This window comes from Marmota monax, unplaced genomic scaffold (genome assembly GCF_021218885.2).
Source record: "Marmota monax isolate L192 unplaced genomic scaffold, Marmota_monax_Labrador192_F-V1.1 WCK01_AAM20220418_F8-fsc00010, whole genome shotgun sequence".
Classification (NCBI taxonomy): domain Eukaryota; kingdom Metazoa; phylum Chordata; class Mammalia; order Rodentia; family Sciuridae; genus Marmota; species Marmota monax.
The window spans coordinates 28,448,329-28,473,375 of record NW_026692321.1 but is presented as its reverse complement, the minus strand read 5'-3'; the positions used below and the strand labels follow the sequence as shown (position 1 = coordinate 28,473,375).

At 40.6% G+C, this 25,047-nt stretch overlaps 1 long non-coding RNA gene and 1 other non-coding gene across 4 annotated transcripts in view; one reads left to right on the top strand and one right to left on the bottom strand.

Annotated features, from left to right (window-relative positions):
• Positions 1-13,608: 13,608 nt before the first annotated feature.
• LOC124090794 (uncharacterized) overlaps positions 13,609-25,047 on the top strand; it is a 58,189-nt gene continuing 46,750 nt past the window's right edge. For 2 of the 3 annotated variants that reach the window (XR_006851223.2, XR_006851224.2), the window contains exons 1-3: positions 13,609-13,795; positions 15,132-15,242; positions 18,966-19,006. This is a non-coding gene — a long non-coding RNA (uncharacterized LOC124090794). Of the gene's footprint in view, positions 13,796-15,131; positions 15,243-18,965; positions 19,007-19,153; positions 23,298-25,047 lie in introns of those variants that run through there. The other variant, XR_006851222.2, reaches the window with a different exon arrangement.
• LOC124090887 (small nucleolar RNA U3) lies at positions 19,116-19,327 on the bottom strand. Its single transcript, XR_006851271.1, has one exon. It is a non-coding gene; the product is annotated as a small nucleolar RNA U3 (small nucleolar RNA).

The following is a 25,047-nucleotide window of genomic DNA, read 5'->3' as shown; positions in this document are numbered from 1 at the left end:
AAGTTGTCTTTTAGCTCTAAGACCTGTGTATCCAAGGTCCTTTTCTACTGTAAGATTAAGACCTAAGAGATCTAGTTATATAAACAAATTCTCCCAAGGCCATAATTATTCCCATAATCAAGAACTATTTATTAAAAAAGTATCAGTGTGTGATTTTCTGAAGATAAGAGCAAGCAGATGTGGTTTTTACAAGTGAGATAGCTGTGACATAGACCAATGATAAGGCACATGAGGCTTAAAAAATGGACTCATTCATAATATGAATTTATAATATAAATATTATGAATTGAAAGAACCTCCACCCATTCCATAAAAGTTTATATCATAAGTCAGTGAACGAGGGGCTGGGACTGTAGCTCAGTGGTAGAGAGCTTGCCTAGCACGTGTGAGGCTCTGGGTTCAATCCTCAGCACCACATAAAAAATAGATATTAATAAAATAAAGGTATTATTTCCATATATATATATATATATATATATATATATATATATATATATATATTTAAACCAAGTCAGTGAATGAGAGGGTCCTTGGAGCTATAGTTTTCTACAAAGGAAACTTAGCTCCTGATTTCAGGATGGTAAATTCTGTTTCCATTTCTCAAGAACCTAAGCCAAACAGGGACTCTCCAGATGGGGCATAACCCAAGCATCTGCATGGCAGAGCTATGGCCCATTGCCATGTGCAACAGACACAAAGGTATGATGGATCAAACAGAAGGAACCCTTCGGAGGTTGACCATTATAAATGCTGAAGGCCCAGGCTGCATGGGCACACTCACTATATGAACTTCCTTTCATGAATGACCTTTATTGCCTTGAGGAGATTAAGACTAGTTAAGTAACTTAATCAATATCCAGTAAGAAGAGGAATCAGGATTGAAGCTCAGGCCTCTTGATTTCAGAGCAGTTTTCCCCACCATTCGGTTGCCTGCTCCAGAATGTTGCCATCTGGAGGGTCAGTGACAGAAGGATCATCAACATGAACCTTTCTCCAGCCAGGCTGCATATGGGACTCTGTTTGGGAGGCCTATAAAAGCTTCCCATGTTTAGGCTCACCCCAAGAGTTCCCAGTTTTTTTGGTTTGTAGAGGATCCTGGTCATCAATACTTTTTAACAGCTCCCTTCAGGAGACTGGCAGTACAGTAAGGAGGTGGATCACTGATGTCCATAATGAAAAAAAATGGCAGACTCCAAAGAGACCAAGCTCAGGTTTAGGGCTGCCTCCATGGTATGTCTTCATCACAGACTTGAATTGATTGGTTAGTAGCCTGTGGAAGTAGATACAAATCTTTGAATCTTTAAAAGGTAGATTAGATTCTACACCCATGATAATCCTGGTCTTTGTGAAAATTCCTTGTGTAACATGGGCCTCCATTGGAGAAGTCTCCCAGAGGAGCACCAACAGGAATTCATTTTGGCCTAAAGAGTTGTATGGATGTTTCCTGCAAAAAGATAAATTTAACCACTTAATTTCCTACTTCCGAGTGAACATTTTCTCCTCTGGTTTTCAGGAACAGGGATTTTCCCCCTAAAAGGCCCCTCACTTCCTGCCTCAGTGCTAATATCCCATGGAGATGGCGTGAGTCACCTGATGGTGGCTAAGGGACATGAATCTGTGAGTGTAGTTCGGGCTTTTCCTCTCTGCCCTCCCATAGGAACCAACAAAACATATTCTGCTCTACTCTGTCATGTTCAGCCTGGTCCCTCACTAGGAAGGCTTAGGTTTTCTAAGTTTGTTAAAAAGGGTAGTGATAATTCCTAACCCCAGGGAGCACAGCTAGAGATGCCAGGTACCTTACCTGTTTTTATGAACCAATGTGATATTTTGACCTCCATTTCTTAATTAGTTCATACTTGGATGGGGGAAAGAGAGGTATATATTGACTTCTTAAATCCCATATGTTCCCTTTAAAATGTCATTTTTCCCTAGTTGATTTCACATAACCAAAGAAGCAAGAAAATACTACAAATTCTCTTTCTACTCATACTGTCCCTCTATTATACCACAACCTTTCATAATGTATTGGCTTTTTCTTGAAATAATCAGCATCAAACCATTTGTGACCCATATGTTTCTAGCTATGAATGGCAACCAGAATTTCAGGATTAATTGAAAGAGTTATAAAAGCTTTTGGACATTTCCCCAAGAGTTTCCATAAATAGCAGGAAGGATGAGTAGAAACCCTGGGCTTCAGTAGTCCCCACTGCCATGTCAGATTGTGATACTTTCTTTCCTACACAGAGGCCAAGAGGAATGGTTTTTCAAGTCTTTCAGAGTCTGTATGACATGAAAAGCTTATTTTAGTGAAGGGAAGCAGACCCTTGTCATCTGACACTAACAACATGTCCTTTCCTTGCTGGATGGGGAGCTGGAGGAGGAGGAGCAGGTAACCTTCAGCCTGCATAAGTCATATCATCACAGTTCTGGAATCTCTCTGAAGCATGGCGGGTTACAGGGTGGAATTCCACAGGGCACGTGTCCTTCTTGGACTCCATCCAAAGGAGGAAGTTATCAGAAGGACCTCATTATAACACGGCCCCGGAGATGGTGTTGTCAGCAAGCCTCTGGGTCGCTGGTAAAAATGCTGGTGTTTGTCAGTTTGATCATTATGTGCCTGTTCATACAGTCAAGCTTCAGTTACATAAGAATCAACAGCTCAGTTTATCATTCATCCATCCCTTGTTCCTTCCTTGCCTGGTTGAGCTTCTAGCTTGTTCTTTGGGCAACTCTAGATGTTGGGCAAAATGATTGCCACTTGTAAGGAGATACCTAATCCAAAGGATTTTCTCATGATCTGTAGTTTCCTATCACTAGCACCCTTGCTCCAAGTCATGCTCTTGGCTAACTGAAGTTACTAATGGCCTAAGGATTCCACTCATGGACTCAGCTCTCCCAGAGGGGTCAGACACCAAGGTAACGTCACAACAATGAAAGGAAGAACAGCCCATTTGGAGCAGGCTGGGGTGGTAAGAGACCTTCAGAATCCACCTCGAGGCTCTCACTAGCTTTCGACGGAAAACCATCTTGGCTCTATCCACTAGTGCAAGTGATTTACTGACAGCTTGCAAAGCACCAAGCTTCAACAGAAAGAAGAGTTGAGCCTGCTCAGGAACTTGGCCTCCAGAAGAGCTGCCTAAGTACAGATTATTTTTCTATGGTATTTGACGAGAACAAACCAAGTAAGAATTTTCCTTTTGTTCCTCTGGCCTCTGGCATTGTTTACTTTCTTTTTATTATTCTGAACAGCACTTAGAGCTCTGGCAGACTTTCTGTCCTAAAATCTTATTGTCAGAGGCTTATTTTTCAGCTGTTTCCAATCATATCCGATAGAGCCAGTGCTGTGCCTGGGCTCATCACTTTACCTCAGAGGAAATAAAGTTCACTCCTTCGGTGACAATATTGATTGTCCACAGCCTCAAAATTTCCACACTGAAACAGCAGGCTTCATTTGAAAATCTGTTTTCTCTCATCAGTAAAGATCTCCGGTAGAAATCCCAACTCTGCTGGCATCTGGGGAATGATCCGAGGGCTGTGTTTTGGACTATCGCTGCCTTATGTCAGGTTTATACCGCAAGGTGCGTAAGTCTTCACCAGTGTTGGTTTTTGTCAACTGTGGTTTTGAGACAGTGAGGTTTTATATTTATGCTTGCCATTTTGAAACCATACAGGCTCTTAATATTTGCAAAGTTTAATTCAATCTTCCAAAAAGCAAGTCAATTTGCTGTTGCCCATCAACTCTAACAGGGGATGTGTCAGGTAGGGTAGGCTATGTGTGGCTCTTCAGGAGCAGGCACAGAATGTCAGCACAGAAAAAAGAGCCCTTCAGCTCTGTGATGATTTGTGAAAAGCTCAGATAATTGTTCAGGCATTTTGCTGATACCTGCGAGGAGCAAGCATGTAAGAGAGAGTAGCATCATGGTCGTGGAACTGGACAGCTTGAGTCCAACGTATCCCAGCTGCTCGACTGTAGTGGATGAAATGGTCCCCCCCACCCAAAGATGTGAATGTGACCTCATGTGGGAAAACATCTTTTCAGATGTAATTGTATTAAGGCCAAGATGAACTTATTTTGGGTTACAGGGTAGGTTGTAGTTCCAAGGTCAAGTGCCCTTATAAGACACGGAAAAGGAGACAGACACAGAATAGAAGATCCATAAAGATGGGACAGCATTAGAGTGAAGAGCCACGGGCCAAGGAATGTCTGGTGCCGCTAGAGTTGGCAGAGGTAAGAGAGGGTCTTTGGAGGGAGTGCAGCCCTGCTGGCGACTTGATGTTGGGCTTCTGGACTGCTGAACTGTGAGAGAGAAATTCCTGTTGTTTTAAGAAATTTCTGTTGTTTTTCTGTTGTTATCATAGACACAGAAACTCAGACCACCTACCACCTGAGTGACCAAGTTTAACCTCCACTAATCAGAACCCTCAAAGCCTTCCCAGGATGGCTGTGAAGATTTAATTCCCGAACACAGGCGACTAGCCCAGAATAGAGCCTGGTATCTAGTGCGCACTGCACAGGTGTTCACGTCATGGCAATGGTCATTCAACAGAGTTCAGTTTCAACCCAGTAAGTGCTGCTTTAAAGAATCACAAATTAGAAACCAGGACACTTCTAGAAGAATCTGCTTCAGCTATCTGAGTGTCTCAATGATACTTCCCAGACAGCTGAAGAATATTCAGAAACAGCATTATCCGTGAGGTCTGCCTGATTTTGGAGAAATGCAGCTCCTGAGGCTTATGTGCTATGACCTGAACGGTGTGCTTTTTAAAAACCACAGGAATGGGGCTGGGGTTGTATCTCCATGGTATAGCGCCCTCCTTGCACATGTGAGGCCCTGGGTTCGATACTCAGCACCACATAAAAATAAATAAATAAAAAATAAAGGTATTGTGTCCAACTACAATTAAAAAAATCATAAACAACAACAACAACAAAACCCCACAAGTCTGCTTCCTCAGTCCTCATGGTCTCTATGAGCCTTGATCCATCTGCCTTGGGTCATGAACTGCTGCCTGTTTGCCTGGAGATGGCAAATGTGGTGAGTCTGTAGGGAGGGGATTTATTAGGGAACATGGAAGGGATTGGTGCTTAGGAGGTTGCACTTTCTGGCCTCAAATACACTTTCTTACTCTCAGGATCACTGGTTATATTTTGCCACAAATCACAGGAAGAAGTGGTTTTGAAACAGGAGTATCTCTTAAGAAGAAATCATGGATGTAAATACTCCACATCTTAGTGAATACTCAGAAAGTTCTAGAACATGGAGGGGCTCTACAGACCATTTCAACAGATTTTCCATTTAGAGGAGGAGGAAAATGAGATTCTGCCTAGCACAGGATCTGACCCAAGTGTCCTTGAGGAGCTGGTGGCACAGCTAGATGTACCTTAGGCTTCTCACCCAGGGTTTCTGGGCATGAAAGACATCAGGGTCCAGAGCAAGCATTGGGGATTGTATATTCATCACTTCCAGTCCTGTGGCTTAATTTGAGCATCACCTAAGCTTGGATTTTGTTCTCTTACAGAATGGGCCAAATTTTAGCTAGTCCAGCATCTTTCTGACTTCCCAGGGCCATCCAGGACAGAGACCACATATAGGTGAATTTATGCAATCTGACATTGGGCTTATATCTAACTGTATGTGTTATAAAAGCAACTACAACAAAAATTTCTTTTCAGGATAGTTGGGAAGATTCAAGTATTTATACCTATTAAAATGCCTAATGCATTGTAGATATGGAATATATACTATCAATATATACTACTTACTCCTGCTTTGCTTTAGTTACTATAAAATGAAAATAGTAAGAAGATCTACCAAACAGAAGGTATGAGCATGAGCTCAGGAACTAAACTGACTGGGTTCAATTTCCAAGCTGTGTGATCTTAGATACATTATCAGATATATTTTATTATATTTATTTTATTTCTCTTACCCTAATTTTGTAGGATAAAGGATATAATCCCTTTTCTCATCTATAAATTCATATAAAACTAGGATATTTTATTATAAATTCAGTAGCATGTGCCATATGGAGTTGCTGTGAGGATTAAGTGAATTAATACATGCAAAACCCTTAGCACAGTGCTCAGTTCCTAGTATGTGCCCAATTAAGTGTTCACCACTTTATTACTTTTATTTACCCCCTAGGATGGTAAATACTAGCATATTTATTGGCATTTTGTGTTCCCTGTACTGAGAAATTTCTGTTTAGTTCTTTTGCCCATGTATTGACTGGGTTAGTTGTGGGGGTTTTTTGGTTTTAGGTGTTTTGAGTTCTTTGTATATTCTGGAGTAGCTGGCCAAGATTTTATCCCTTCTGTAACTCTCTCTTCACGTTCTTAATCATTTCCTTAGCTGTGCAGAAGCTTTTTAGTTTAATGAGTACCCTTGTTTTTAAAAGCATATGTAAATGATATAAAGGGCAGGCAAACAGCAGCTGGTTGGTAGGTCAGGTTACCTCAGAGATCTTTTCCAAACTGGAGACTCTTTGATGCTAAACTAAGTTATTTGTAAAGGGAGACTCTAAAAAAGGTTCAGTGGATGCTTCCAACTCCATAGGCTCATAGTCTCAATTTCATATGATTCAAATTATATTTCCCTATTTATTTTGTCTCTTCCTTAAGGCAGATGTGTCTCTAGCACCGTTTTTATAACTTGAAGCCTTGACTTACTAGGATCACTCAGAAGTTCATAAATGGAGTAAGCAGAGGTGAAGGAGGGAAGCAGACTTGCAAATGAGAGGTGATTTTGAGAAGAACTGAGCATAAACTTGGGCCATGAAGGCCTGAAGAAGAAATTGCCCAAAGCAAATTGAATTATAAGTCATGAAAGTCAGAGGGAGAGGAGTCAGTGCCTGCAGGTGCCTCATTTGATCAGAAAACTAAATTGACTAAATTGTCTAAAGCCATGCAACATTAGAATTTTCTGTTCCTGGCAACCTAAATAGTTATTTTCTCAGGGAACAGTCTTGGTGGGGGAGGATCTGGCCACAGAAGGTCATGGATGACTAAATCTACTTGACTTCATGGATAGAGACATGAGGCTTTGGGAGAATCCTGGACGTCAAACTTCTTGATGTTTTTGTCCTGAACTATTTAGTTCTCTCAACTTTCCGTGGAACCCTTCCTTTGGGGCACGTAGGGAAAGAAATGTTTTTCTTACTTTCCATTTGGTTTGTCCATCCCAGTTAGCATTGGAAAGTAAAAATCTGTGCTGTGAACGATTAAACACAAAGCTCCAACCTTATATCTGTAGCACATCTCCCTATAAGTTGGATGCTTCTTGCTTCAGTCTATGATAAAAAGAAAGGAAAAACAGTATAGTCCAGTGAACCATTTAATGTCTGTGTCCAGAACAGTAAGTAGTCCATACCACTTGCAGTCATCATGAGAAGCAGGGACTCTGGGATTTGACTTTGCCTGAATTCCAACTGGGCCCATTCCTAGGTCAGTGCTCGACAAATTATCTGACCTGGCAGAGCTAGGTTTTCACCTATCAAATGGGACAATGACAGCACCTACCTTACTGAGGCATTGCATATTACCACTTACTTCTCATTGTACCTCAGTGTCTAGCATAAACACTAGTAGTTATTATTATTTAATATTAATAGTATTTCTAATGTGAAAGTGGAAGAAATCCTGGTACATGCTCTGCACTGACCAGAGAACTTGCAGCAAGGAAAATGTGAATGAAGCACAAAGGTCCTAACTTGAATTTGCCCCATTCCAAAGAATTAGATGTTGTCATTTAAGGGACAAAAGATCAGTAATGGCCAACTCCAAATGGATGAATTTCTTGGTGATTTTTCCTTCATTGTGAATCATCCCTCATGCTTTCAGTATCCATTGGTCATGATTGTTCTAAGCCAGCCATGAGCTAAGGGAACATGCACCATGGTAAACCCAGCACCACACTGACCCATGGCTGAATCTTCTTCAGTCCTACAAACCTGGATGGGAGGAGGGCAATATTGTCAGGCTTCCCTAGCAAGTGCTTCCTGAGCATTGCAGGGATCCTCACTCCAGGGAGCTGCAGGTGCTCCTCATACAATCCTGGTAATCAGAAAGTATTTAGTAACTGAGCTACTTTTGACAAAAGGACTCAATCTCATTGAAAAAGACTAAGAAGCTGGTTTGCCCCCCCTTTTCTTTATTTATTTTTAGTATTTATTGCATAAAAATTTTCATAGGACAATAATAAAACAAGTCTATAGAGACACCATGAAATTGTACAAATAACATGAAGTCCTATCTGGGAAAGATATACCAAAGCAAATTAAACCCCAAATGCCTAACTTTACAGTCCATACTCAGCCCAAATTCCCATTGAATTAAAACACAAACTGTATAATTATGTACACAATATGCCTCTTAAGTTCTTCCATATATTTGGAAGAAAAAATAATCTTCTATTTACAGCTACTAAGACAAAATTCTTTGCTCTGGGTTTATAGGCACTAGTACAAGTGGTCTCCAAGTACTCATTTTTATATTTTAGTTATAAATAAGAAAGAACAGAGTCTGCCTTTACAATTTTCACCCCCATTGCTCACCAGGCACAAAAGACAGCCTAGAGAAAAGAGGAGAGCTTAACTCCAGGCTTCTGAGAGTGAAGGTATAGTTTGACTGAACGTGGATTACGTTTAAATCCACCTTATTTTTTCCCCTCGAGAAACCATGTTATTGAACATCTTTAATGCTTGATAGTGAATTTGTTGAAAAATTCTCCCTGTATTTTTGGACTTTTAACATCATTTTTTGTTTTTATTTCTTTTTTGTTTTTGTTTTTATTTCTTAATTTTTCTTTTTCAATAAGTGAGAGAGTCAAGTTGAAAGAGTAATCATAATCATCCACTTAATACAGAAATTTGGGGGATTATAGCTTTCCCTCGGAGCTGCTCTTATTCTGTGTGTTAAAAGCAAGCACTTTCTACATGTAGGTAGACCCATTCCTAGGGTATGTTGAAGCGGGTGATTCTTGGTACTCACTCTGAGAAACCTACTGCTGCTGCTACCCACAGCTGAACAATGACTCAGGGATGTGGCTCACAAAGGGGAAGGAAGTGGCTATGCAGAGTGGCTGTGAAGTAACTGGAGGCCCAAACTAAAATACCATCGACCAAGTCACCCTAGCCCCAAACCTACCATAATCAAAAGTGACAACATGGAAACAGCCACGCAGGCTGCGTGAGTGCATTTGTCATTTGAGCATTCCCCCATTACAGCTCTTAATGCTTTGTCTCTGGTTATATGAAATGAAAATGTATGGGATGAAGGAGGACTGGGAGATTGACATATAAATTAAAATGAGACCACAATAGTTATGTTTTTAAAGGTACTATATAATTGCATTTCTAAAAAGTATTCACAATTATCTTTCCCTAAATGCTTCCAATATCTCAATGAGTAGGGAATATTATTCTCATTTTACCAGTGAAGAATATCTCGTTAATATAGGAAAAGTATTTGATCTTACTGGCATGGTAAAAAAAATATATTTAAAAGTACCAAGAAAGCAAGTTTTAACCATCAAACTAGTGAAAATATGTATGCCACCTAGCTAGTAAGATATTAAAAATAGGTAGTGTCTTACGTTAGCAAGGTTGCACTGAGATAGAAATTCTCTTTCTTCTGGTAGAAGTACACATTGAATCTTTCCAAAGAACAATTTGCAATGTGTATTAGGCCTTTAAAAGTATTCAGACCTTTGGAAACAGTAATTTTATTTCTGAGATTTCCTTCTAAGGAAGTAATAAGAAGTGTGGACAAATTTTATATCCAGAGATGTTTCTCACAATGTTCTTTCTAATGGTGCAACCTAGGAAATGGCCTAAAGGGTTAACCACAGGAAAATAGCTCTAATAGATCTACAAAATGGAATATTATGGAGCCCTTGAAAATGTTTTTGAAGTACTTTTAATGACATGAAAAGATTTTCAGAATATAATGTTGAGCAAAAAAAGCAAGCAAAGGGACTTATATAATATTATGGTCCCGGTTCTATAACAAAAGTATATATAAACCATTTAAATTAAACCAGAAGAAAACGAAACTTAGTTAACTTTCTCAAGGTCACACAGCTGCCAGTAGAGGAGCCACCACCTAAACCCTGTTCTTCTGACACTAATCCCAAAGTCTCCTTCCCCATACCATGGTGTCTCTGAAAACATTTGGTTTGAGCAACACATCATTGCTTGCTTAAATTTTTAGAAAACAAACTATTCATGGATTTATGGTAGACCCCATGACTATTTTGATAGATTCAAGGCTACAAGTAAGCTTTGGAGTATTGCTTAGTTTTCCCAGACCTGAAAATTGCTGACACTACACCCACATTTAGGACACTCAAGTATGCTAAATTCACTGCTGGGACTCAGTTTCCAAAATGTCTAATCTCTGCTAGTTACAAAACCTCCCTTAACATAGAGAGCCATAAAGAAGAAAGAACCAATATAGAAGATGACTTGAAAAGATTTTTGTTGTTGTTGTTTCCCCATCCAAGCAGTTTTTAAAACTGAACTAAATGGCAAAATCACCAGGATGATCTTCTAGAAATTCAGATTCAAGTTCCAATACAAAAGGTTCTATTTTAGTAAGCCCAGGATAGGGCCCTGGCCTCTGTTTTTTCTTTGTAGTTGTAGATGGACAACATGAGTTTATTTTTCCGTGGTGCTGAGGATCAAACCCAGTGCCTCACACGTACTAGGCAAGCACTCTGCCACTGAGCTAGAACCCCAGCCCCTGGCCTCTGAATTTTCAAAAGTACTCTGGGCAAGACCATCTTTGAACTATTCTAACCAGTAGTAGAAGTGTGTCCGATGAGGTCCCTCCAAGCATAATGAGTTATACATGGTGAGTCCAGTGTTTGAGGTTAGAACAACTCTTCCCCAGAATCAGGATTTGTTTATAACTTGAGTGTTCTAGACACTGAGTCCAGTAGCCACGTGGTTTAACCTTGCAGTGGTTAAAGGGGGATCACCTTGTCTCCCATTGCTGATTATATTGGTTATTTGTTGCTGTTTACTGACTGGTTCACCAGATCTTAGTGGCTTCAGATAGAAGGGTCCAGCCTAGTTTCTATGGCTTAAAAATCTGGGCACAGCTTAACTAAATGCTGGTGGGTCAAAGTCTGTCTTGAGGTTGCTGGCAAACTGTTGTTTAGGGCTGTGGTCTCATAGAAGGCCAGAGAGGGGGAGAATGGAGAAGGGTACCTACTTCCAGGCTCACTTCTATCATTATTAGAGGTCTGTATCCTTCTCCACTGAGCTAATTCATACCATGGTAGCAGACTTTTCATAGAAAGAGTATTCAGAGAGAACAGGAATGAAGGAGTAAGAGGAAGAGGAAGGAAGAGAGAACAAGGAGAAGAGAGCAAAAGACTGTACCTTCAAGATGGAAGCCACAATCTTCATATGATCTCATCTTGGAACTGATATTCAGTTACTTCTCCATATTTGTTAGAAGTGGGTCAAATCACTTCTAACTTCACTTTTTGGGCTGTCTTAGAGGGTGCTTGTCACTGTACCCTAAGTTAACAGCAGAGATAATATTCCACACCAAACCACATCCATTTCTATTTGACCCTTTCTGCTTGGTGAGGAAGTGGGGCTGGTTGTTTAACTACTCTATTTACAGTAGTTAAACCAATAGGTCCAAAGCAGAAGAAATTTGAATGGTAGGTCAATGCCTGAGTTATCACACTTACAGAGGCAGCTATGGGTATCACCTTAGTTATCAATGAAGACACTTAATTAGTCAACAGAATCACTTATTCTTCTTGTCTTTAAAATGAGTTTCACAAGACTTTGGGATTTATTGTTTTCAATTCCTGTCTTTGATGGCCCCAACAGTGGAACAACACTCAGTTTTCCTAGAAAAGATACTTGATCTTCACATCCTGACCTCAAATGCAAATACATCCCTAACTTCCACCCTCTTTGGAAGATACATAAAAAATATTGAGTAAAAATAACACATGTATTTATTCATATTTTATACATATGAAAAATATATATATGTGTATATGTGTACGTATGTATATACATATGTGTATAAACACACATACACATCACTTTTTACTGGAACCATATGAGGCTCTTCAACTTATACCACTTCCAGCTCAGCCTTGGTAGCACAGTCTTCTAGTAAAGTGAACAAAGCGGGTGTCCAGACCCAGCCAGTTTATGCACAAGACCTACCGTGTAAAGTTAAATCCAACTTGCCATCTGGTGGCCAGATGACCGGTGCTACAAGCATTTTCCAGCATCTCAACTTGCTGTTGAGTCAGAGCCACAAATTAAAGCTGCAAATACAGCTGCTCCGTGGCTGCATTTAGAATAGGGTATTTTCTGTCTCTCGCCATGAAATCACTGGTGAGGAGGGAGTCCCCTTTGTCATTTCAGCTGCCAAGACATTTCATGCTAACGAACTGTGAAGGGGAAGTCACTAATGGTATGAAATCCCTTTTTATGACCAGGGCTAGGCCAAGGCCACCAGAGGGGAGGTATTTTTCCCTGATGGACCATTAAGAGAAGTTCTCTGCAACTGAGGCTGAGCCCTCTATTCATGGAAGGTGGGAGGACAGGCTAATCCATAAGCAGTACCCAAGGACTCAGGGGACATTGGCATGATGCCATAAGCCACTATCCCTCTTCAACATGTCAAAGTTTGAGATGGGAGCTTAGGTTAGCAAGGTTCAGAGGAAAAGGTAAGAGGAGTGACTTTTGCAGACCACTTAGGAAAACGAAAAGCAATACCCCAGGTGCCTGTTTGAGTTATGGAAAGACTCATAAAAATGGCTATCCCATTGAAGTCCATGTCCATCCTAACTCAAGCCAGCTGATGGCCTGAAGACTTCTACAAAGGGGCGAGCGAGGGAAGTGCATGTGTTACACGGGAAAGACCCTGCCTTGCAATCAGAGAACTTCATGCGTGTCTTGTTTTATTGTTGGCAATGTGATCTCGTATCAGACACGAGAACTTTCTGAGTCTTATATCCTTACCTATACAATGTCATTAACTACTTCATATTATTGTTTTCAAGCTAAGGGAGGTTATAACCAGAGAGAAGAATATTAAAATCATGTCACTATTAAAAAGTCTATTTTGAGCCATTCTGCCACGACAAAAATTTTGCTATCAGAGGTACGATTCTTTGGGATAAAGTTTTGTTCTGCTGGAACAACCTCCCACCCTGGACACCTTCTTAAAAAAACATCTTTGAAAAAAGGTAACAGAATCCGTGAGTGATCAGTCAGTAGATTTCCCCAGAAAATAGGTATTAAGTGCAAGAGGAATGGGCAAATGAGAGAGAAGTGGATTTGAGAGGAATACAGACAATAATATCATCCAAGAATGGAAGTGCAGCTGGGACCTGGCAGGGGGGAGAAGGGGCCCCCTGGGGGGCAGACCACCTGATCAGAGCCTGCTATTTGAGTTGGTTAAGTCTGTAGCTCCAGTCACACTGTGGGATCTTATTTCTTATTCACCTGTGTTTCTCTACATTTATTAAAGGGCTTGTTGTGCAGTAGTTGTTCGGTGAACATTTGTAGAATAAAAAAACTGTGCTTTGCAGACTTTGCCCTTTTACTCAGGGTCAGCTATTAATCAGCTGACTAACTCAGGCTTTGGGGACACTTCTGTGTACACTTCCTTCCATGACCTCTGTCTTCTTCCTTGTGATATTTCTGAGGTGGGTGCAAAGCTCTGCGTCTGTGGGGCCTGCCAGCCCTGCCACCGCTTTCTAAGTTCACCAGGGATGTGTGTGTATGAGGGGGTGGCCCCTCCTACAGGCAGGTCAGTCCTTCATTATCTAAGACGTGAGGGGGGTGGGGGTCTGAATGGGCACTGACTCACATGCAGGTGTAGGTGGAGTCCCTGAGTCAGGCACCTGATCAGGTGGAACAATCAACATTGCCATCAGGGGCCAGAGAACCTGCCAGAGCTGGCCTGAGGTGGTCGAGTCCAGGCACAGGCCTCTGGCTGCTTTGGGTTTTAGTTTTTAATAGTAGACCTTCTCTGATTTATTTTATGATTCTTCTCTTTGAAACTAAATCGAGCATCCCAGCTCTTGGGTTATGAGGGGACAGAAAAACCTTCAGAAAAAATAGCAAAATAAGTGAGCAAAAACAACTTGCTTGTCCAGTAACCAAGAGACTGAGTTTAGGGGCCTAGAAAATTAGGAAGTTAAAAATTAGTGAAGTGTCAGATTGACTTTCACTTAATTAAAATAGCAGCCCAAATTTCCCTTTTTGTCTAGAACCTTCTGTATGGATTTGAGGAGTGCCAGATGCTGATCCTTAGAGCAGATTGAAACACTCTCCCCATATTTCAGTGACACAAATACAGAGGCTACCAATGCCTTTACGAGATAATGACCCCAAAATAGCAAACTTACTGAGATCCATCTTTGAGAAAAAAATTTCTCCTTGTCGGTATTTCACCCTCTGATCCAATACTGTCTGTCTGTTCCCTTTCTTTCTTTCTAGAAGAAAAAGAAATTGAAAACTATTCCTGTCAAGGCATATTTGTGTGTGTGTGTTTTTAAATAAACATTTAATTGAGAAAGGAATCACTAATGGACCAAAGTTTAGGGGTACAGTGGGAATTTGGTCATGTCCAGGTGGTCTCCCTGGAACTTCTCAAACTCACCCCAGGAAACCTTTCTTATTTTTACAAATGGGCAGGGGCAGGATGGCGAGGGGGGGGGTTCTGAGGTTCCAAATGTTTCTGGAGGAGAATAGATGTTCCTTGTATGGGAGAGCCTGCTGAACTCAACAGGGTGAAAATGATAATGTAGCTCTAATCTATCAAGCATAGACCAGATGCCAGGCGCAGTATGAAGCACCTTGTATAATATTATGCCTCTCTTTTTACAGCTTTCTTGAAGTGTTGTTGATGTGCAATATACTACACATATTCAATACTGTTATAATTTGGATCTAAAATATCCCCCAAGGGCTCATGTGTCAAAGGCCTGGTCCCTAGTTGTTGGAATCATTGGGAGGTGGGGGAAACTTTAGGGGTGGCCTAGTTGGAAGAAGTAGGTCACTGAAGGTGTGATGTTGAATGGTCTATGGAGACCCTGAATCCTTCATCTCTCTTTCTTTCTCTGCTTTCTGGTCACCACAAGGTAAAAATAGCTTTCCTCTCGCTTGCCCTCCTGCCATGATGTCCTGCCTCACGACAGGCCCAGAAACAATGGAGAGGAGACGAGTGACCGTGCATGGAAACCTCTGAAACTGTGAGCCAAAATCAATCTTTCCTTCTTTGTTTATCTCACGTACTTTGTCACAGTGATAAAAAGCCAACCAGCACGGATATGTATACTTTGAAAAGTTCTGATATATGTATATGTCTATGAAATGACCATGAATAATCCATTATGAATAATCCATCATCCCTGAAAGTTCCCCGCTGCCCCTCCCTCCTGCTTCTCCCTGGCCCACATCCTTATCCTCAGACAACCACTCACGTACTTTCTGTCAGTAGAGATTCATTTGTATTTTTTAAAACTTTATATAAATGGAATGGCACCATATGGCCTCTCTTTCATCTGACTTCTTCACTCTGAACAATTGTTTTGAGATTCATCCATGCTCTCAAACATAATAATATAATGCATTCCTTTTTATTGCTGAGTAAATATTCCATTGTATAGATTCACCATGATTTCATTATCCAGCCACTTACTGATGGTCATTTGAATCATTTCTAGTTTTAGAGCACATTGTAAGGGAGTTTTTATAACTGAGATAGTTTTTATAACTGAGTTTATTTCCTTCAGTCCCTAGAGTAGAATTCCAGAAAACCTACTTTTCGGAAACAGGCAGATGTTAAGTTCAGTCCTCTTCAAGAGATCAACCCTGTTTCCATTCACAGTGCATATATTCAAAGGCTTTCAACTGTCCAGCTCCATCCCATCTCAGAGCACTTATCTCAGTAGAGATGCTGAGAGCTGAGTACACAGTGCTTACCGCAAACTTGGTCTGGCACACTGAAGCAGGGCCGCATTCCAGTTCCCTGTTTCCCAGAAGCTCTAGACGTGTGGGCACCATCTTGACTCAGCAGCTGGGATTCTTCAGGACCAGTGTGGATCACTGCCAATGTAACATGCAGTGAAACTGGTCCCCGGCCTGGCTGGTCAGGTCTCTTATCATGAAAGCTCTTCTGATTCCCTTTCTCAGCTCCCTGCATAGGGCATAAAGCTGGAGGAAGAGGTTCTGGAGTCAGCCATCTCCCAGGCAAGAGAAACGGGGAGACACTGACAAAAGAAGATGAGGGCCATGGGACACAAGCTCCATTTTGGAACCATTGCCCCAGAGCATGGTAGAAAAGGCCTCTTCTCTGGAAGTTCTCACAGATGCTGATGACAATTCCCAAGTGACAGTGGCCCTCCATTAGTTCCTCTTAGAGGACTTTGTACCCTCGATGGCCACGTGATCAGCTTGGGTTTTCAGTTTATCACAGTCATACCTCAGGATGAGTTAACACTGCTTCTTTGTCTGACCCAGAACTGTACCTTCTCTGCACTACATCTCCAGGCTGGGCTAGCTAGTGATGTTTGATTACATTCTGAACTTGAGGTCCTATGTCAGTGGCCCAGGATTCATGCTCAAAACTGTCTCGAATGTCTGTTTTCTTACTACCATATAGCAAGGGTAGAAGAAATGTTCCTAAAATGACCTTTGGGAGGCAGATGTTCAGCCCGAAAGGAGAAAGAGTTCTGCTATAGTCAGAAGTGAAAAAACAAACAAACAAACAAACAAAAAAACCCCCATGAATCTACAATATATATGTCAGGAGCACATTGTCAGGAACATGTGTTGGGGGCAGACATGTTAGAACAGCAGGAAGGGCCTTGCCAGGCCCAAGCAAGTTAGGCCATACTCTTTGTTTGGACCATGGAAGTAGTCTTTCCTAGTGGCTTTAGTTACCTAGTTCAAGAGCTGCAAAGAACTGGCTGGTCATAAACCACGCGCACGTGCACACACACACACACACACACACACACACACACTCTTCAGAGGCTCAACAGCACATGCCTGAGCTACACAGCATTGGACAAGTCACTGGCCTCCATGTGTCTTAGCTTTCTCATCTGCACAATAAGGAAAATCATTGACTCTTCTTCAGGGTTTGCTGTGAAGGTTACATGTGGTTAATACAGGAATTATTTAGCACTGTGGTGGGGTCAGCTCTGCTCTTACTCTAGTAGGGACATTCTCTTGCCTTAACACCTCTGACGAAAAAGTCACTCCCAGAATTTTTCAGAGGAGACCAGATGAAGGTCCAAATGAGTTTCCTATTTTTCCCAGAGGAGAAGGGCAACCAGAAGACATCTCTGCTCAGGAATGTTTCAGTGAGATATTGACATGTGGATAAAGGTTTATTCTCTTGAATCTGTGGAGACAGATCTGAGGGAACAGTCTGAGCTTCTGGGAGTTTTATCCCAGAATCTGGGAGATTATTGATACTGTATCCAGAATAAGGTCTTTCCAGCCTGTGAGATTACTCCAGCACTGAGAATCCACAGGCAAATCTGACAGCAAGTGAGGGTTTCTTTGCACTTGCTCTCAAAAGTCAATTTCCTCAACTGCAGCCTTAACTCCCTGGGATATTTCAATTAAACATCCACCTACCCTGCACCATGCATGGGTGATTACATGTGTTACCTAAACTTGCTATAAAATTTTGAGGTATTTTCCAAAGAAAGGACCCTGGTCTGAGACCTTAGGACAGGAATGCTCTCTTTACCTTATAACAGGTTAAAATTTTTAAAAATTTTCCCTCACCCTCCCTTCATGTGCTATAGGTATATCTATGTCCATATTTTTCAAATGATGTATCAAGTGACTTAAATCTCAGCAAAAGATGGGCATTACTGGGACTAGGGCTGTGACTCAGTGGTAGAGGGCTTGCCTAACATGTGTAAGGCACTGGGTTCAAACCTCAGCACCACATAAAATATAAATAAAGTTAAAAAATAAATAAGAAGAAAAGAAATCATACTGATGTTAAAAAAAAAGATGGGAATTACTGCCCTTGGTGATACCCTCAGATCTCATTCACATTACTTTTGTTATCTTTCTTCACCTTTGGGAGGAGAGGGGAGATATTCTTATTATGTTCATGACAACTAATCACTCTCTGTGCTGTCCGCCAGCTTGGTTTACAATTAGTTTTGTCTGGCAGCCCATATGGAAGTGAGTTCAGACACCTGAATGTGGGCAAGCATATATGTGTGTGTTCTATTTCCTTTTATTAACTTAGGGACCATTTCTCACCTTGTTCTCTAACTTTGCAGCCAAACTGAATACAGGGCTCTTATTGATTTTTGTGACCTGGAGTTGGGTTTCTCTCAATGAAAATGAAATATACTCAGATCAGTTTCACAGAGCATGGAGCAAGCAAAGAAATGAGGCATAAATTCAGGTGCACCCAGGTAGAGGATGTGGTTGGACTTCTTTCTTTGGGCAGAGGCCAGCAGCTGCAGTTGGGCTTAAACTGCCAGACTGACTGTACAGGGCAGATTTCTGGAGCTTTCACTATGAAACCCAATTCACCTTATTTACCCTATTCTATTGACATGAGTTCTGCTTGCAAAAGAACTAACACTATAGACTGTATATCACTCAGCCTACCTGGAGTCCTAATTCTGAGCTCAGTAAATCTGAAATGAAAGATCTTTTCTGCTCTTTGCTTGTGTTTATAATTTTTGGAGGCATATGTGCTAAGGAAAGAAGAAATGTTTTCATTCTATAGTCAACTTTGCAAATGGCATTATTGTTCTCTAAACCAATAAGGTCTTATTTTTTTAATCAATGGAAATTGGCAACTGTGGTGGGAGATTTGAATAGCATTTCTGCTGTTTCCATTGGGAAAACAGCTGAATGACTTCTTATCTCTCTTTGGTGGAGTACTGGACTTGATATCTTTATTAAAGGCCATTGAATTGTTGTTTCAGGGATGGATTTTGACCCAATGGAATATCCACACTGAAGAAGAGTAAGTATATTTCTTTTCTTTCATTTCTTCCCCCCCTTCCCCTTAATCTCTCTCTCTCTCTCTCTCTCTCTCTCTCTCTCTCCTTATTTTGCTTTATTTTTTAAACACAAGCACTCAGACTGAATTTTCTCCACTTGAAAAAATAAGGAAAAGAAAATGTCACCATTGGCAATGACAATTGCAATGAAACCCTCACTGAAGATGGACTTCATACTCAGGAGAGAACTCTACACCTCATTTCTGTGGCTTCTGGTGCCCTGTATGTTCAGAGAAACATCTCTAATAATAAATCATAGAAATGGTCCCTGCCAGTACGGGCTTCAGAGTGAGTCTATTTTTTACCTAGAAGGGAAATGCCATCCACCTGAGGCTGTTAACATGATGTTTGGCCTTCTCTTAATTACCGAAGAAATTAAATTCCATAAAATTTTCTAGCCTCAGAGTTTCACGTGTTGCAAAGGGCAGAGCCTGCAGAGGTCACTCATTTTGAATATTTTTCCTTTAATTATTTGTTCAATGATATAAAAAGACTGCTGGCTGATTGTTTGTTGTTTTTCAATGAAACTTCTGTGAAAAGAGTCAAGGTAGAATTTCCTCTCTATATTTTGTTTGCTTACTTTCTTCCCACTTCTCTTTGCTCATCTTGCCAAAACTAACGTTTCTCTATGGCTTTGGTATGCTTTATCCTCTAGCAGGACTTTTGATCTCTGAAGATTTAAAGTTTGGAATAGGCATTGGTGGCCTTGAGTTTACAAAAAAGCATTCTTGATCTCCATAATGTCTTGCTTTTTTTGAACATGACTTCTTTCATTAATGTGGTTCCCCTTATATAAGATCCAATTATTAATCAAGTCAAAAGAGTATTGGGAAAATATCTGGTGAATTTGGGACAGTCCAAGGAGGCTTCCATAAACATTTGAGAAGTCTCAAAGCTCTACATGTAGAACTGGCTTAGGAATCCAAATGGGGACCAGAACCAAGGAAAGACCAATAGTCTCTTCCTTAAATCTAGTTGGGGTTGGTCTAACAATTCATAAGGAACAATTGTAATATTACCTTTTTCCAAGACTGTTATTCATTTTTCTTCAGAAAAAGGTAGGTCTCATTTCCTGGTTATTGTGCAGCATCTTAAGCTCAAACCAGTAGGACCAGTGCTCCGGGCTATTTCCATGAGGCCAACATCTGTGTTCTGTTCCACCACCTGGGTTCACAATTGCCCCCTGCGCTTCATCCATTGATCATTAGATGAGTTAAGTCTGTGGATAAACTGAGCACATTCACCGCACTTCTGTAAACTTCCCATGAGGGAAAATTATGCTGTTTGAAAGTCTTGAATTTGTATTAAGAATTGCGTGGGTTTTGTTTAAAGAATTGTAAGAAAACAGGGCCAAACTGATAAACTATAAGAGGTCTCACTTTAAAAAAAAAGACAGAAATAAATTTACTTTTGTGGAAGTAACACATTCTGTAGTTTCTGAAATCCCAGAATTCCTTTATTCTAATTCAAATGGCTATTTATTGGTCAGGGTTCTGAGTTGCAAACAGAATCCATTCTGGTTCGTTTAAGCAGGAAAGGGGTTTATTGAAGAACATCAAGTAGATCGTGGGAAATCAAGATGGGCCAGAGAGTAGGCTCTGAGCCATCTGGGAGCAATGCCTGGCCATACCACTGGAGATTCTTGGGAAAAATTGTCTTTGCCACCATTGCTTTGCATCTGGGAGGAAACTTAAGATGGTATAAGGAGCTCTGGCAGTGCTGTTCTCAAAGATCTAGGTGCCTCTACCATCACACCAATTCCTTCTCATGCAGCCAATTCCTCAGGCTGCTCATTTCCAAATCCAAGAGTCTTATGTGTCAATTTAATTTGTGGAATTGAGGTTACCCTATCTAAAAGGAACTCCAGGTATGCAAGATTTCTATGTAGCCCTACCCTGGAATGATGCAGCTTATAACTTGGAATATCGTCCAAAGGTGTGATATCATAAAAATTAAAACTATTTGTGCTTCAAAAAACACGATCAAGAAAGTGAAAAGACAACCCATAAAATGGAAGAAAAACTTTGTAAATCATATAGATGATAAGAGACTTGTATTTTTTTCTGTGTAAAGAAATCTTATAACTCAGCAATGAAAAGACAGATAAGTGAATTAAAAATGGACACAGGATCAGAATAGACATTATGTAAGAATACAAATGGCCAACAAGCATCATTAGCCATAAGAAAAATGGAAATCAAAACCACATTGAGATGCAATAAGGTACCCACTAAAATGGCTGTAATCAAAAAGAAAAATAATAGCAAGTGCTGGTGAGGATGTGGAAAAAAATGTAACCCTCATAAGTTGCTGTTAGAAATGTGACATGGTACAGACCCTTTCGAAAACCAATGGGCAGTTCTGCAAAAGGTTAAGCATAGAATTACCTGTTTCCAGGAAATTCCATTCTTAGATATTTACCCAAGATAACTGAACCATGGGGCTGGGGATGTGGCTCAAGCGGTAGCGCGCTTGCCTGGCATGCGTGAGGCCTGGGTTCGATCCTCAGCACCACATACAAACAAAGATGTTGTGTCCGACGAAAACTAAAAAATAAATATTAAAAAAAAGAAAACCGAACCATAATTCACACAAAATCTTTCATATGAAGGTTTAGAAAACCATTATTCAAAATAGTCAAAAAGTAGAAATCACCCAAGAGTTCATCAATAATTAATGGATAAACAAAATGTGTGCATCCATATGGTGGAATATTATCTGGTCATAAAAAGGAATGAAGTAAGAATACATGCTACGATCTGGATAAACCTTGAAAATATTATGCCAGGGGAAAGAAGTCAGTTACAAAGGAACTAAATATTGTATGATTTTATTTATAGGAAATGTCCAGGTATGAGTTTGCTAGGGTTGCCATAATACTACCACAGACTGGGTAAGTAGGTGGCTTAAGCAATATAAATTTATTTTCTCACAGTTGTGGAGGCTGGAAATGTGAGATCAAGGTGTTAGCAGGGTTTGTTTCTTCTGAGACCTCTGTCCTTGGCTCGGAGATGGCCATCGGCTCTGTGTCTTCACATGGGCTTCCTTCAATAACTCTGCCCAAATTTCTTCTTCAATGTTACTACTCATATTTGACTACAGCTCATCCTTTTGATCTCACTTTCACTTCATCAACTCCTTAAAGACTAAAGTCACATTCTGAGGTACTAGGAGTTAGGACTGCAACCTTTGAATTTCAGGGGGACATACTTCAGCCCTCAACAGTCAGTAATAGGCAAATATATATATAGAGAAAATAAATAGCTTAATGGTTGGCTGGGCTGGAGGATGATGGGGATTTGGGGAGATGATGGCTAATGGTTCAGAGGTTTCTTATTGGGGTAATGAAAATGTCCTGCTATTGCCTGTGGTAATGGCTGCAAAATTATTCGAATATACTGAAAGCCATGATATTGTACACTTTAAATGGGTGAATTGTATGGTATATGAATTACATCTTAATAAATCTGTTGCCAAAAGAATAAAAAAATAATGAGGAAGTGCCCAAACGATTAAAGTTTATTACAGGAAATTAGTACCATCCTCAGCTGAGAAATAAAGAACAAGCCAGGAAATAACATCCCACGGTCTCTATGGATTAGGCTGAAGTGTTCCTCCTGCAGCCTTATCCTAAATCACCTTGACATGCCCAGTGGGAGCACTGGTGGGGCTGTTTTTGCTATAATTCCAATGTCCTTCTGGAGTCTTAGGGAACAAGGTGAGATGGCTGTGACTGATGTCATCCCTTTAACGTCCAAGATGAATGTGGCTGCTCCCATGAGTGTCCCTTGCCTTGACCAGAGCTCGGAGTGCAACCTGGAGATCTGTAGAGTGTAGAAGGGGATCATCTTCTCAGAGTCACAGTCTTTCTCAGTCCTGGGATGTGTTTATTTCTAAGAAATAGATTCAACTGAGAAATAAAAATGTTTAACTTAGAAACAACAGAGACTGCTCTGGTTGTTCATTTGGCCTTTTTACAGTAGGATCCCTTAATCCCCATCTGGCCCATTTGCATGACTGGGCCTCTTACTTTTCTTCTCCACTGTGGACCTTCCTCAGATTCTGGTCACTTTTACATTGACTAATTTGCTTGTGGTGTTTTGTATGTTTATTTTTTTCTTGCTATAAGTTTATTTGAGGGCTTATCATTGCTCTAAAGAAGTATGTACAGGAGAAAGTACTTGATAATGGGTGGAAATGGGAGAGAAAGGTCAATGAAAGCTGCTTTGAGTATAATATTGTGGATTTTGAGTATTCGGGGATTGGTAAAAGCAAGGAAGGAAAAGTGGAGAGAAATGGAGAGAGAGGAAAGATGCTTCAGGCTGAGTGATCGCTATGAACAAAGTCACAGAATGCTTGAAATAGCCAGGAGCACAAGGGCAGCTGTGAGTCCTTTGATTTGGCTGCAGTGCGGGGCAGGGCAAAAGGTCAGCCTGGGTAGGTAGGATGAGACCCAATAGAGCCAGGGGCAAAAGAGAAATTGGCCAGGCTATGTTACCACAGACCCTTAAGGTATACAGGGCCATCAATTTAAATCACCAAACGTTATTCAGAGAGTGGCTTTTTTTGATTTATATTGAAATCAGCTCAATTATTCTAGATAATGGTATCCAGCAAATTTTGGGTGGAGCAATGTAATGGAATTGGCCCACATGAGCATTTGCAGTGAGTATCCAGATAAAGTTGACATAGATAGAGAAGAATGCAAAAGGGCATCATGATAGTCTCTGTGTAAAGGGAAGGAAAAGCCACTTTCAGGCACCCCAAACATAAGCCACAGATGGTCCAACCCCAATGAACTTCAGGAGAAACCAAATACAACCAGTCCAGATGAAGCCACATGGCTGCAAATGCTTCTTTCACAAGTTTTTAATGATACTTCCCTACTTCCTCTGTCTGGATTCAGAGTCAGAGATCTTAAAGCTAGAGTTTCCAATCATGACAAGGCATCCCTGCTTACATCCATGTACCCACACACTCATCAATCCATATACATATCCATCCATTCATCCATCCATCCATCCAAGTTTTGAATCCTTGTCTACCTCATGATACAGTCTTTGTACCTGACTATATTATGAGGTATACAATATATATATTGGTTGAGAACACACACACACACACACACAGAGTTATGGTTTATATTTCAAATGTTCTCTAAAAAGCAATGTGCTAAAGGTTTAGTTGCCAACCTGTGGTGCTATTAGGAGGTGGTAGAACGGTAGGTGGGGGCGTGCCTAGTGGAAGAAAGTTAACTCATTAAGGGGATATAGAACCCAGGCCCCCTCCTGTCTCTCTCTTTGCTTCTCAGCCTACATGAGGTAAACAAGCCTCCTCCATCACATATTTCTGCTGTCATTACCTACTGTGCTGCCTCAGGCCCAAAGCAACAGGCTCAGACAACTATGAGCTATCTTTCTGAAACCATGAACAAAAATAAAGATTTTCTTCCTAGAGATTGTTTATCCCAAAGGACAATGATGCAAAGTTGACTAACACACACATTTTCATTTTGCAATGAGTAAGTGAATGCCTAATGAAAATTAACCTTTCCCATAACTACCAACAGAGTATTTTTGTACCAGGAAAACCTATAATGACAAGGACAACATTACAAACTCGTCTGAGCATCTTACTTATAAACACACTTGCTGCTTAATTAACTTTCCTATCCTCTAGTAAATGAAGCCTCCTTTCCTAATGCAACCTCCACATCAATTTTGGTGTCTGAAATGATTTCTAATGACTAGCTAGTCATTTCCCTCAAAATCCTTCCCCTAAATCTAAGTGATAAATACCACACAATTGCCCTCCAACTCAAATCACATCTCCAACTCAAATCACAATCCTCATCCACAGTAAAACAAAACAAAAAACCCCTCATATCTGGGTGTTTTCTTAGGAAACATCACCTATGTTTCTGCCCATTCCCAACCCCTGTTGTTTTGGAGCACATCAACCTCATTCCCATTTGACTCTTGGCCTATATCTTTGCACTCTTATT